At 40.2% G+C, this 14,520-nt stretch overlaps 2 pseudogenes; both read left to right on the forward strand.

Moving 5' to 3' along the window:
* Nucleotides 1–5,199, forward strand: part of LOC102857567 — a 118,373-nt pseudogene extending 113,174 nt beyond the window's left edge.
* Nucleotides 5,200–5,658: 459 nt separating this feature from the next.
* Nucleotides 5,659–14,520, forward strand: part of LOC102857973 — a 32,575-nt pseudogene continuing 23,713 nt past the window's right edge.

Consider the following 14,520-nt stretch of genomic DNA (forward strand, 5'->3'; position numbering starts at 1 on the left):
AAATAAATAACAAAAAAAAGATATTGACTACTAAAAGCAGCTCAGCAAAAATAGAGCTATCAACAAAAGAGAATCAATAAGACCGAACTCCTATTTCTCAGAAGAAATAAGGCAGCCAAGAAGGTAATGAAATACCATATATAAAACTCTCTGAGAAGGAGAAAATCACTATGCAAGAATTATAAACCCAGAAAAATTGTCCCTCAATATGATGGTAAAATTGGAGCATTTCCAATAAATAGAAATTAAGAATACTTCTTAAAAAAAAAGAGAGAGAACATATCCTTAATTAATCTCTATGCACCTGATAATAAATCTGCAAAATATATAAAATGGTTAACACTTGAAGAAAGAAAGACACAACACCACGATAGTAGTAGGAGACTTCAACACATCATTCTTACCAAAAGACAGGTCAGCTCAAAAGAAGCTCAACAAAGATGCAGAAGAACTGAACTATATCATCATCAACCTAATAGATATTCTGGGAATTCACTGAACAAAAACTCAGTTTACTTTCTTCTCAAGTGCATACAGTATATTCTCCAGAATTGATCACATATTAGGGCATAACACAAACCTCCATGAATTAAAAAACATTGAAATGCTACAAAGTATATTTTCAGACCACATTGTCATAATGATAGAAATTAACTCAACAACCTGAATATATTAAAAGTGAAGAAAATCTGAACATAGAAATGGCATATGACCCAGCTATTCCACTGCTAGGAATATATCCCAAGGAAATCCACATTGAGACACAAATGGACATTTATACACCTACATTCACAGTAGCATTATTTACAATAGCAAGAAAATTGAAATAGTTCAAATGTCTATCAACAAAGGAATGAATTGAGAAATTGTGGTACATTCACACAATGGAATACCATGCAGCACTAAGGAGTAACAATTTTGTAAAATACCATATAACTTGGGAAAGGCTAGAGGGTATTTTACTGAGTGAAATAGTTACATGATGGAAATACTGCATAAGGCCACTATTGTGAAAATAGGAGGATAATTGAATAAGATATGTATAAAGGTTCAAAAGGGAAAGGAGAGGGCAGAAAAAAGGGGAAAGGGGGGAAATCACTAGGATAGCAGAGGTTAGTGGCTGAAGAGGGATGAAGTAATGGGAAAGGTTCAATGAGGGTTTGAAAAGACAGGGTGATAATAGGCACAGAGCAAGAGTAATTGTATATAATGTAATGTATATGAATGATTATACAAGATACAAAGTACATGTAGAAAACATGATGCATATGAATGGAGTGCAACACCCCTTAATCTCATGACAATCTTACATCCCTTTAAGAGAAATTTCCCTAGGGTGTGACCTTTAACATCTTTCATCTCATAAGAAATTAAGCTGGGAAAAATTCAAAGTGAAAAGTACCATCAAGAAAGAATCACCAGGAATAGAGCTCATTCTCTGGACTCTGGTCTTTGTGCTAGGAAATTCCTCACTAGAGATCAATAGGCCTATAGATAATGAAGAAAACATGGACCTTGCTCCAGAACTGACACAAAGAAAGAGCCTTCCCCCTACAGCTGGCACTCTGAATTGGAGGTTTAGCCTCCTTAAGTGTAATATGATAATTTTCAGTTTGCTTAAGTCATCCAATAACCTATTGAAATAATTAGAGTATGGGAAAGTGCATATATTGGCAACTGGTTTATGGGCTTATTTCTAGACTTTCAAGACTGTTCCATTGGTTTATGTATCTGTTACTACATCAGTATCAGGCTGTTTTGTTTACTGAAGCTATACATTGTTGTTGTCATTGCATGCCATTAAAACCTACTTACAGCTTGACCAGGTTTTCAGAAACAGTAAATTGCACAGCTTCTTCCAAGAGAGCACCAAAGCTCAAAGCTGTATAATGTGCTTTAAAATAGAAAGTGCTAATTGTCCTACTTTATTCTACAATTTCAACATTACCTTAGCTATTTGGGTCCTCTTGCCATCTCATATAAAGTTGAGAATAAATTTTTCCGTTTTAGGAAAAAGGCTGTTGAAATTTTGATCAGGTTTACATTGGATCTGTAAGTTGCTTTGGGTAATATTGACTGATAATGTAAATGCTCTCAACGCATCAATTTGTAACATCTTTCCATTCATTTAAGTTTTTTTAATCACCTTTAACAGTGTCTGTGCTTCATCAATTATGCAAAGGCATTTGACTGTGTGGATCATAACAAACTGTGGCTGACTCTGAGAATGGGAATCCCAGAACACTTGATCATGTTAATGCGAAACTTATACTTGAACCAAGAGGCAGTTGTCAGAACAGAGCAAGGAAACACATGGTTCAAAATTGGGAAGGGCGTATGCCAGGGATGTGTCCTGTCTCCATACCTTTTCAGCTTGTATGCAGAACAGATCATCCGGGAGGCTGGACTCTATGAGGAGAAATGTGGCATCAGGATTGGTGGAAGATCCATAAACAATCTGTGTTATGCAGATGACACAACCCTGCTTGCTGAAACTGAGGAGGACCTGAAGCGCTTGCTGCTGAGGGTCAGGGACTGCAGCCTTCAACATGGATTGAGGCTCAATGTCAAGAAGACAAAGATTCTAACCACTGGACCAATTGGTAGCATCAGGATGGATGCTGAAGAGATTGAGATTGTTCACAGTTTTAGTTTGCTTGGCTCCACAATGAACACTCTTGGCACCAGCAGTCAGGAAATAAAAAGACGTATTGCCATGGGAAAATCTGCTGTTAGGGACCTCTCTAAAGTACTCAAGAGCAACGGTGTGTCTCTGGAGACAAAGGCACGTCTGGTACAGGCCATGGTCTTTGCAATCACTTGTTATGCATCAGAGAGCTGGACAATGACCAAGGAGGATAGAAGGAGAATTGATGCTTCTGAGCTTTGGTGTTGGAGAAGAGTGCTGAAGGTGCCATGGACTGCTAAGAGAACAAACAGATTCATCCTGGAGAGGGTTAAACTTGGCTGCTCCTTGGAGGCAAGGATTCTGAGGCTTCGTCTGACATACTTTGGTCATGTTGTAAGGAGAGACTGGTCTTTGGAGAGGGACATCATGTTTGGGAGAGTGGAGGGCAGGCGCAGGAGGGGAAGGCCCTCTGGGAGATGGATTGATTCAGTGACTGGGGCAATTGGGATGAGTGTGTCAGAGGCAATGAGATTGGCATAGGACAGAGCAGAGTTTAGAGCTGTTGTACATAGGGTCGCTATGAGTCGCAGGCATCTCGACGGCACATAACAACAACAACAACAAGTCCTTCACATCCCCAGTTAAATCTGTTCCTATGTACTTAGGAACCCAGGTATTTAGAGCCTTTGATAAGATTATTTCCCTAAACTTTCCTAATTTTGCCTTCAGATTTCTGATTACTGGTAGATGGAATCCCAACTGATTTTTGTTTCTTGACTTTGTACTCAGCAACTTTGCTTTATTTCTCTATTTGTTCTGGAAGTTTTCTTGAGGACACTTTGAAATTTTTCTATATCTAAGATCTGGCAATCTTTAACTAGAGATAATTTTATATAGTCAATTTTAAATTATGGAAGTGGATCCTCCCACTTTTGTCCTCTTTTTCAAGATTGTTTTGGCTATCCCTTTGGCAATTTCATATGAATTTGAGAATTGTCTTTTCCGTTTCTGTATTTAAAAAAGAGATTTTGTAATCCTATCCTTAATTTATGTAATTTAAACTCAGTGCTTAATAAGCAATAGCATCTCCTTTTTTCTCCTTCCCACCTCAGTCCAAAACCAAGCCAAAGCCTCTACCATAGAGTCTATTCTGAGTAGAATTGCCCCATAGGGGTTTTTTTAGTTGGGTTTTTTTATGTGTTTTTTTTTTTACAGAAGACCATATAGTATATGATTTTATTATATGAAACATCCTGAATAGTCCCTTGCTCTGTTCAGATAATAGCATTTTGGTCTAGGTTTCACATGAGGCACAATCAAATGTTCTGGGATTTCCATTCTTCTCAGTGTTAGCCACAGTTAGTTGTGGTCCACACAGTCAAATGCCTTTGCATAGTTGATAAAATATATATAGACATTCTTCTGGTGCTTTCTGCTTTCAGCCAACATCCATCTCACATTAGCTGGTGTTCACACAATAGTTATGCTTTTTGTGTCAGTTTATAGAGAAAACATTTCTATTAATCACCATTGTTTTTCTGAAATTTGTAAAATAGAGGTGTATAAGGGGAGCTCTGGTGGCCTAGTGGCAAGAAGCTGCACTACAATCCCAAAGGTGCACGGTTCAAATCCACCAGATGCTCTGCCGAGGAAGGAGGGACAATCTCCTCCTGTACCAGTCAGATTTGATTTGACAGTACACACACACAAAAATAATAAAATAAAAATAAAAAATTAAAAAAATAGAGGTGAATATAGTATGTGACACAGGTATTTATTTATTCCACAGTCAATGCATGGAGGTTTTAAAGATTATTAGACTTGGGGCGCTCTACCAGGAGAGAGGGCTTTTAACTGCTGCAGGAAAGGACATTAAAAATGTCCCTGAAATTTTAAACCTGTTACCTGCTATCTGGGGGCCAGAAAAAAATAGCAGTTATTCATTGTAAGGGACACCAGAAAGACAATTCAGAAACCTCAAGGGGCTTTGCAGATCAAGTTGCCCGGGAGGTAGCCAAAAACCCAGTAGAGCCAATTGAAATACTAGTGGCAAACACCACCACACATAACCACCCAGGGCCTGTTCCTCACTACACCCTGGAAGAAGAAAACTTATTAACCAAACATCAAGGAAAAAAGGACTCACAGGCGTGGATTCACCTTCTGGACAAACGAATACTGCTCCCAAAAACTCTGGGGTGAGAAGTAATTACTCAGACCCACTACAACACCCACCTGGGAGGAACCAAACTAGCTTCATGAGGAAACATTATTCAGTAAAGAGACTTTATAAACTCTCAAAGGATGTGGCCAGCCGATGCTCCATCTGTGTGCAAGTTAACTCAAATCCAGTATCGGTACTAGAGCCAGGAATAAGGTTCCGAGGCAGCAGTCCAGGAGAACATTGGGAAATCGATTTCACTGAAATGCCAAGAGCGCGAGGGGGATATAGTTATCTCCTAGTGCTCGTGGACACTTTTTCTGGCTGGCCAGAGGCTTTCCCTACTAAACAAGAAACAGCTCAGGTAGTGAAAGACCCCAAACTAGGGCATTTCCCAGATCGGGCGTGATGCTGAGCAACTCACACCAGATCCACTCGCTGCAATCACAAGAGGCTTTATTGATGAAGCTTCGGGACAACTTGTATCTCACGCAGAAGACAGGGAAGTCGACCCCGAGCGGAAAAAGCAAGGGATTTTTATACAGGGTCTAGGGGTTCTTTGGCGTGGAATTCACTCATTGGCTCTTTGGAAAAAGCAGAAGTTCAATTTTAGGTCAGTCACCTGCTGCTGATGTTAGTTAAGATATGGTTTTTGCCAGTAATTGCTTGTTCAGCTTGTGGTCAGTTCAGTAACTGCTTGTTCAGTTTGTGGTCAGCTAGTTCCTGGAACATAAATGTTCACACAAGATCAAAAGTATAGGTTCTTACAATACTTGGGTGTGGGGACATTGTTTAAAAAATTTTCCTTTCATTAGTAACCAAAAAACTAGTTCTTTAAATCCTCCCACGGTTTGGCCTGCCGTTATATATGGGGTCTGACAATGGCCCAGCATTCATCGCCCAAGTCACCCGACAATTGGCTTTGGTATTAGGGATCAATTGGAAATTCCATTGCATTTACAGGCCTCAAAGTTCAGGACAGGTAGAGCGAATGAACCGGACTTTAAAGGAATCTCTTACAAAGCTAAAGCTCGAGACAGGCGGTAACTGGATAGATCTCCTTCCCTTTGTCCTTTTAAAAACCCGATGTACCCCCTATGCCCAGGGATATACCCCTTTTGAAATTGTACTTGGAAGACCTCCCCCGGTTATCCCCCAAATAGGAGCAGAACAGTTAGAAAAGGTTAAAAATCAAAGTTTGCTTAAGTCCCTACAGGCCCTCCAGTCATACAGAGTCACGGCACAGCAAGCAGCATGCCAGGTGCAGATCTCTCAGGAACCCCAGGACATCAGAAAACCCCTCTTCACTCCAGGGGACCTAGTCTGGGTCAAGAAGCTCAACACAGCACAGCTCGAACCCGTTGGGATGGTCCACATACTGTTGTCCTCAGCACCCCAACTGCAGTGAAGGTGGCCAGAAAGAAACATTGGATACATCACTCCCGACTCAAGCAAGCAAAGGACAACCAAGAAAAATGGACAGTGACTCCTACTCCCGACCCTTTAAAGGTCAGGCTATCCAGACTGTAATTATCTTTTTATGCTTTTTTTTTTAACTGTTGCGCCGTCCCCATTGCTTCCCCATAGATTTAGGTGGCCCTGTATTTCAGGTACTTAGTTAACCTCATCCCAACTCGTGTGAAAATCTTTAAAATCCTTATGACTCAAACCCATTATCAGTATCTCACTGAAACTGATAAGTCAATAGTTTGATTTATTAAGAAAAACCAGTGGGGAATGAAAGGACCTGTTATCAGAAACTCAGTTTCTGGTTAACTCCATCCCACCTGCTTGAGTGGTTTTTTAACAAACAAACAACCCCTACCTGTGGTAAATCCCACCCTGATTGATCAACTGCCATAAAGTGGAATCCTTCCTCTTTTTAAGGACACAAGGGATTTTTTCCCATTCCTGTATCTAAAGTAACTGATAAGATTCAAATAGGTTTCCAAACTGTTTCCCTGAGCTATGGCTAGCCAATTGGAGGTGGACAAATACCCAAACTACTGTGGATGGTCAATCATGGCGTGTACAGTTGGGCAGGGGAAGAGCAGAGGTATAAAAGGAGGGGCAGACATCAACTCGGGGCTCTCGGCTGGATGCTGATGTGTCAGCACGTGGGAGCCCAGGTTCAAACTTGAAATAAACTTTGTTAATTCGGCAAAAAAAAAATATACTATTAGACTTATGACAATTTTAAAAACCAAAAAAGATTTTGAATCCAATAAAGTTGAATTCCACTTAATTATAGTATCAGAATTGAGGAGTATTACAAGATGTAAATAATGGCTACTTTGAAAAATTATACCTAGCTTGAAAAAGGAGTAATGTTTGTGGAAATAGACTGTCCCATCTTTCTTCTGCAGAGCAGTTGATAATTTCAAACTGCTGACGTGCTTAGTATCAGAGGGCTTAACCACTGCACAATTAGGGATCTCTAATTCTATCAAGAGGCTGTACTAAACTTGGTCAGTCCCTTGTGTAAATCTTGGTATCTCCAATAGCAGTGGCAAAGTTTAACAGGACAACAATCAATAAATGTTGGCGAGGATGTGGAGAGATTGGAACTCTCTTGCACTGTTGGTAGGATTGTAAAATAGTACAACCACTCTGGAAAAAAACTGGAATTTTGTAAAAAAAAAGCTGAACATAGGAAACCCATATGATCAAGCTATTCTGCTACCAAGAATATACCCCAAGGGAATAAAAACTGAGATAAGAATGGAGATATATGCACCTATGTTCATAGCACCCTTATTCACAATAGTAAGAAAACAGGAACAGCCCAAAAGTCCAAAAACAAATGAATATGGGTGAGTTCTGACTCAACGGTACACAACAACAATACCACTAGAGCTCCTTTACCCATAGCTGACCCTCCAGCAGATTTTCAGAGGCATTTAATCACATAGGAGGAGATTGCCCATTCTTTTCCCATGAAGAATTGGCCTCGTGGTAAGAAATTACACTGCAGTTCCAAAAGCACAGTTCAGATCCACCAGCCACTCCACAAGATAAGGATGGGCAATTTCCTCCCATGTGATGGTTCGGTTCTGACTCAATGGTACACAACAACAACAAAACATGAGTAATTAACAATATTTTTAATATTTCATGCAAGCAAAATATTGTTGGATGATCATCCAAAAATGGCCAGAAGAGTACATTGACAGAGAACTGCCAGAAATTCAAGCTGGGTTTAGAGGAGACTATGGCACCAAGGTTATCATTGCTGATGTCAGATGGGTCCTGACTGAAAGCAAAGACTACCAGAATAATGTCTATTTATACTTTAATGACTATGCAAAGGCACTTGATTCTGTAGATAATAAATTATGGCTAACATATGTAAATATGGCTCTCAGAACATATTCTGTACATAATAAATTATGGCTAACATATATAAATATTGCTCTCAGAACACTTAATTATGTTCATGTGAAACCAAAGCAAAGGAACACTTTTGTCGTTGTTGTTGTTGCTGTTGTTGTTATGTGCCATCGAGTCTCTTGCGACTCATAGCGACCCTATGTACAACAGCCCTAAACCCTGCTCTGTCCTGTGCCAATCGCACTGCCTCTGACACACCCATCCCGATTACCCCAGTCACTGAATCAATCCACCTCATAGAGGGTCTTCCCCTCCTGTGCTGTCCCTCCACCCTCCCAAGCATGATGTCCCTCTCCAAGGACCTGTCCCTCCTTACAACACGTCCAAAGTATGTCAGACGAAGCACTGAATCCTTGCCTCCAAGGAGTAGCCTGGTTTAACCCTCTCCAGGATGAATCTGTTTGTTTTCTTGGCAGTCCATGGTACATTCAATACTCTTCTCCAGCACCACAGCTCAAAAGGCATCAATTCTCCTTCCATCCTCCCTAGTCATTGTCCAACTCTCTGATGCATAACAAGTGATTGCAAAGACCATGGCCTGTATCAGACTCACCTTAGTCTCCAGAGACACACCGTTGCTCTTGAGTACTTTAGAGAGGTCCCTAACAGCAGACTTTCCCATGGCAATACGTCTTTTAATTTCCTGGCTGCTGGTGCCAAGAGTGTTGACCATGAAGCCGAGCACACTGAAGCTTTGAACAATCTCAGTCTCTTCGTCATCCATCCTGATGTTGTCATTTGGTCCAGTGGTGAAAATCTTTGTCTTCTTGACATTGAGCCTCAGTCCATACTGAAGTCTGCAGTCCTTGACCTTCTGCAGCAAGTGCATGAGGTCTTCCTTAGTTTCAGCAAGCAGGGCTGTGTCATCTGTGTAACGCAGATTGTTAATAGATCTTCCATCAATCCTGACATAAAGGGACACTATGTGGTTTAAAAACAGGAAAGGTGTGTTTCAGGGTTATATCCTTTCTCCATGCCTATTCAATCTGTTTGCTAAGCAAATCATCAAAGAAGCTGGACTCTATAGAGATTAATATGGCATCAAGATCAGAGAAAGACACTCCACAACCTGTGTTATGCAGATGACACAACCTTGCTCACTGAAAGTGAAGAGGAAGAGCTTGCTGCTGAAGATCAATGACAAAGATTGCATCTCAATATCAAGACAAAAAAAATTCTGAACACTGGATCTACAGGAAACATCATTATAGAAGGAGAAATGAGTGAAACTGTCAACAACTTCATCTTACTTGCATCCACAATTAGTACACTTGGTACCAGCAGTTAGGAGCTCAAGAGACATATTGCACTGGGAACGTCTGCGGTCAGGGATCTTTTCAAATTACTGAACAATAATGTCAGTTTTAGGACTTATATGTGCCTCATTCAGGCCATGGTCTCTTCAATAACTTCCTGTGCATCTGAGAGTTGGGCAATGAATAAGGATGATAGGAAAAAAATTGATGCCTTTGAGTTATGGTATTGGAGGAGAGTACTAAATATCCCATGGATTGCCAAAAGCATAAAGAGATAAGTCTTGGAGAAAGTACTGCTGGAGTGCTCCTTGGAAGGAAAGATGAAAATGCTTTGTCTCACATACTTTGGGTATGTTGGTAAGAGCAGCTATTCCTTGGAAAATGGAGGGTCAGCAAAAGAGAGGAAGAATCTTGATAAAATGGATTGACACAGTGATGAGATGGACCCTCCATGAGAAGGATTGATACAGCAATGGGCTTGAGTACGTCAGAGATTTTGAGGATGGCACAGGATGAGATAAGTTTCTTTCTAATCAGTTGTTCATAGGTTCACTATGAGTTGTATGTGGCTCGATGGCACCAGACAACAGCATGATTCAGAATCAACAGCAATGGATTTTGTTTGGTTTATATATAAAGGGAAACTAAGATCAAGAAAACAAAGATTCTCACCACTGAGCCAATTGGCAGAATCAGTACGGATGGTAAAGAGATTGAGATAGTTAACAGTTTTAGTTTGTTTGGCTCCACAATCAACACCCTTGACAGCAGCCAGGAAATCAAGAGACGAATTGCATTGGGAAAGTCAGCTGTGAGGGACCTCTCAAAAGTACTGAAGAGCAACGTCATCAGGCTGGAGACTAAGGTACACCTGATCCAGGCCACACTCTTCGCAATTGTGTGCTATGCATCAGAGAGGTGGACAGTGACTAGGGATGATAGAAAGGGAATTAATGCCTTTGAGCTGTGGTGCTGGAGAAGAGTGTTGAATATACCATTGACTGCTAGGAGAACAAACAGGTTTGTCCTGGAGACCGTGAAGCCAGAATGTTCCCTGGAGTCAAGGATTCTGAAGCTTCATCTGACATACTTTGGGCATGTTGCAAGGAGGGACTGGTTCTTGAAGAGGGATGTCATGTTTGGGCGAGTGGAAGAGCAGCTCAGGAGAGGAAGACCTTCGATGAGATGGATCGATTCTATGATTGGGGTGGTGGGAATGTGTGTGTTGGAGATGGCAAGATTGGCACAGGATAGAGCAGCATTTATGGCTCTTGTACATAGGGTCGCTATGAGTCACACACAACTAGATGGCACATAATAAAAAACAACAACAAGAAAAGAGGGGATAAATAATGTACATGGCATTGAAACATACAAGGGAAAGAACTGTATAAACGGAATATATGATTAGGTATTATTGGTATGGCAGGAGTCCAGAATAAGAGCTGTATAGTAAAAGAGGGGGAGCTATATAACAATGAAAGAACGTGTTTTCCAAAGAAAAAATTGAACTGGGCTTGGGGGGCAGGGAGGAAAATGTGCAACAATGAAGGATTGGAAACCCAAGGTCTTAATAAGCTTCCATTAAGATCTCAACTAAAAAGAATAAGAATATTAGTCCAAGTTTTGATATTTATCTTTTAATTTTATTTATGATATCTTTTGCTTTTCAGGGAGCTCTGGTGGCCTAGTGGGTAAGGAGTTGTGCTGCTAACTGAAAGGATGGCAATTTGAATCCACCAGCTGTTGTACAGGAGAAAGATAGGCAATCTCTTCCCATGCAATTTATAGTTTTGAAACCCCACCAGAGGATCAGCCATGAGTTGGTACTAGCTTTGCAGCAATGAGGTAGTTTATTTTCAGAGTTTAAAAATGTTTATGCACTTCACCAAAGAAGACATTCAGATGGCCAACAAGCACATGATGAAATGCTCAAAATCCCTAGCTCTAAGAGAGATGCAAATCAAAACAATTATGAGATATCATCTCACCCCAGTCAGAATAGCAAAATTTAACAGAACAGCAAGCAACAAATGCTGGCGAGGTTGTGGAGAAACTGGAACCCTTATTCTCACTGTTGGTGAGAGTGTAAAATGGTGCAACCGCTGAGAAGGTGGTACGGTCCTTTCTCAAAAAGTTGCAAATAGAGATAGCATTTGACCCAGCAATTCCACTATTGGGAATATATCCCAAAGAGACCATAACTGACATCCACACAGATATATGCACACCCATGTTTATTGCAGCTTTGTTCACAATAGCAAGGAGTTGGAAACAACCCAGGTACCCATCAACAAACGAATGGATAGAGAAGCTGTGGTATATTTGCACAATGGAATACTATGGTGCATTGAAAAACAATGAACTCATGCAATATTATTCAAAATGGGTGAGCCTGGAAGACATTATGCTGAGTGAAATATATCAGTCACAAAAGGACAAATATTGCATGGTGCCACTGCTGTAAAATGGGACTGATATCAGGGTTGGGGTAAGACTGAGAAAAACTGGATAAGTTATGTATACTGCACTGAAACAGATGAGGGAGTGAATAATTTAAAAGCGATGTATGATAGGGTATTATGGTTATCACAAGAGTCCACAATTAAGGTTGCATAGTGGAATGTACTTGAGGCGGTGGGAGGGGGGCAGGGGAATTGTGTACCAGGGAGGGAGTGTTTCTTTAAATTTTGCTCTGATTCAATTATCAAATTTAACAGATGTTTTAAGAGTATCTGCAGTTATCCCTGTCCTCATGAAGTTTACAATTTTACCAGTGAAGGTTGGTAAATAAAGCAAGTAATAATTTGTTTTTGTTGTTAAGTGTCATTGAGTTGAGCATGATTCATAGTTACACTATGAAAAAAAGACTTGAACTCTTGTTCTATAACTATTTTTGTTTCTCTAAGTTCATAGAGTTTTCAGAGGCATGTTGTTTAGGAAGTAGATGCCACCCCTGCTTCCAAGCCTTTCTTAATTTGGGAGTTCTTCCAAACACTGTCCACCATGGCTAACCATTATGGCATTTCACACACCAGTGGCACAGCGTTCAGCATCACAGCAACCCCAAGTTACTTTAGTACAGCGACTTGACAGGCAAGTACTGTACCACTTAGAAGAATGTTCATTCCAAACACAATTAACGACAAGCAACTTTTAAATACACAGGCCCTCCCACCAAGTCCTGATTAGCTCTAAACAATAGGCTTCCAGTCCATAGCTCATTGCTAGCCAATTCCAGCAAATCAAATCAGCTCACAGACGATTGTGAACAAGATGTTATTGATTTCCTTTGAGTTGAGCACAACTAATAGTGACCTTATGAACAAAAGGCCTGAAGCCCCTCTACAACTATTGACACTTATCAAAGTTCATAGAGTTTCCAGAGGCATGTTATTTTAGGAAGTGGATACCACTTCTGCTTCCAAATCTATCATAGTATGTTATTGTTGTTGTATGCCATTGAGTCACTTGTGATATATAGCAACTCTATTTATGTACAGAAGCTCTGAACCCCTCCCTGTTCTGAGGCAGCCTTACTAATTCCAACACATCAACTCCCATTGACGCAGTTACTATATCAATCCATCTCATTTGGGGTCTCCCTCTCCTGCACTGTCTGTCCACCCTTTCGAGCATGATGTCCTTCTCCAAGGACTGATGTCTCCTAGTCATGTGCCCAAAGTAAGTGAGGCAGAGCTTCAAAATCCTAGCCTCCAAGGAGAGTCTTGGTTTCACCCTCTCCAAGACAGACCTGTTTTTTTTCTTGGCAGTCCATGGTATGTTCAAGACTCTTCTCCAGCACCACAACTTGAAGACATCTATCCTTAGAAACAACCATAGTCCACACCTGACCCTCAACCAAAACAAGGAGAACCCACTTTCCAGAATTCGACCACTTCACACATTAGCCTCCAAACTGAAGGCGCCAAATGCATAAAATTCCTTATACATTATAAACTCAAACAACCAAATGTTGTGAAAAATGTTCTCTGCGGGCACAGAGACATGATGGTATAGTCAAATTTGTGATGAGTCAAAATTTTTCATCCCTGCTGATATACTGGTAATTCAACCTTTTCTGAATCCATCACGATGTTGTCTATTGGCCTGATAGAGAGGATTTTTGTTTCCTGGATATGGAGATGTAACTTATATTGAAGGCTTTGGTCCTTGATCTTCTGCAGCAAGAACTTCAAGTCCTCATTTTTAGCAAGCAAGGTTGTGTCATCTGCATAATACAGGCTGCTGCTGAATTTGTCTCTGATCCTGGTGTCATATTCTTCGTCAAGTCTAATTTCTCAAAGAATTTGTTCAAAATGCATATTTGAATAGGTATGCAGAAAGTATACAACCTTGACATACATATTTCTTGATTTTAAACCATGTAATGTTCTCTTGCTCTGTTCAGACAACAGCCTCTTGGATTAGGTATAACACAATTCACATGGGCACAGTTAATTGTTCTGGGTTTCCTAGTCTTCTCAATGTTTGCTATAACTGGTTGCAATCCACACAGTCAAATGCCTTTGCATAGTCAACAAAGCATAAACAGAAATACTTCTGGAATTCTGTTTTCCACCAAAATCCACCTGACAACAACAATGATATTTCTGATACAACCGCCTCTTCTAAATCCAACCTGAATTTCTGAAAGTTCTTTGCTGATGTGCTGTTCTAGCAATTTTCAAAAATAATCTTCAGAAAAATTGTGCTTGCATGTGATATTAATTTCATTATTTTGTAATTTCCACATGTTGTTTGGTCACATTTCTTGGGAATAGGAATAAATATGTATCTCTTCCAGTCAGTTGGCCAGGTAACTCTCTTCTCAGTTTCTTTTCACAGCATGGTGAACACGTTTAGCACTGCATCCATTTTTAGAATATGTCAATATATTTGTTAGAATTTTGGTAGTCCATCAGTTCCTAGGGTTTATTTTTTGCCTATGCCTTCAGTGAAGCTTGAGCTTCTTCCTTTATTACCATTGGTTCTTGATCATGTGCTACTCCCTGAAATAGTTCCATGCCAGTCAATTCTTTTTTTCCCCTTTTTTAAAATATTTTAATTTATTTTTCATTTCA

This window comes from Elephantulus edwardii, unplaced genomic scaffold (genome assembly GCF_000299155.1).
Source record: "Elephantulus edwardii isolate Elephantulus edwardi_28Jun2011 unplaced genomic scaffold, EleEdw1.0 scaffold00131, whole genome shotgun sequence".
Classification (NCBI taxonomy): domain Eukaryota; kingdom Metazoa; phylum Chordata; class Mammalia; order Macroscelidea; family Macroscelididae; genus Elephantulus; species Elephantulus edwardii.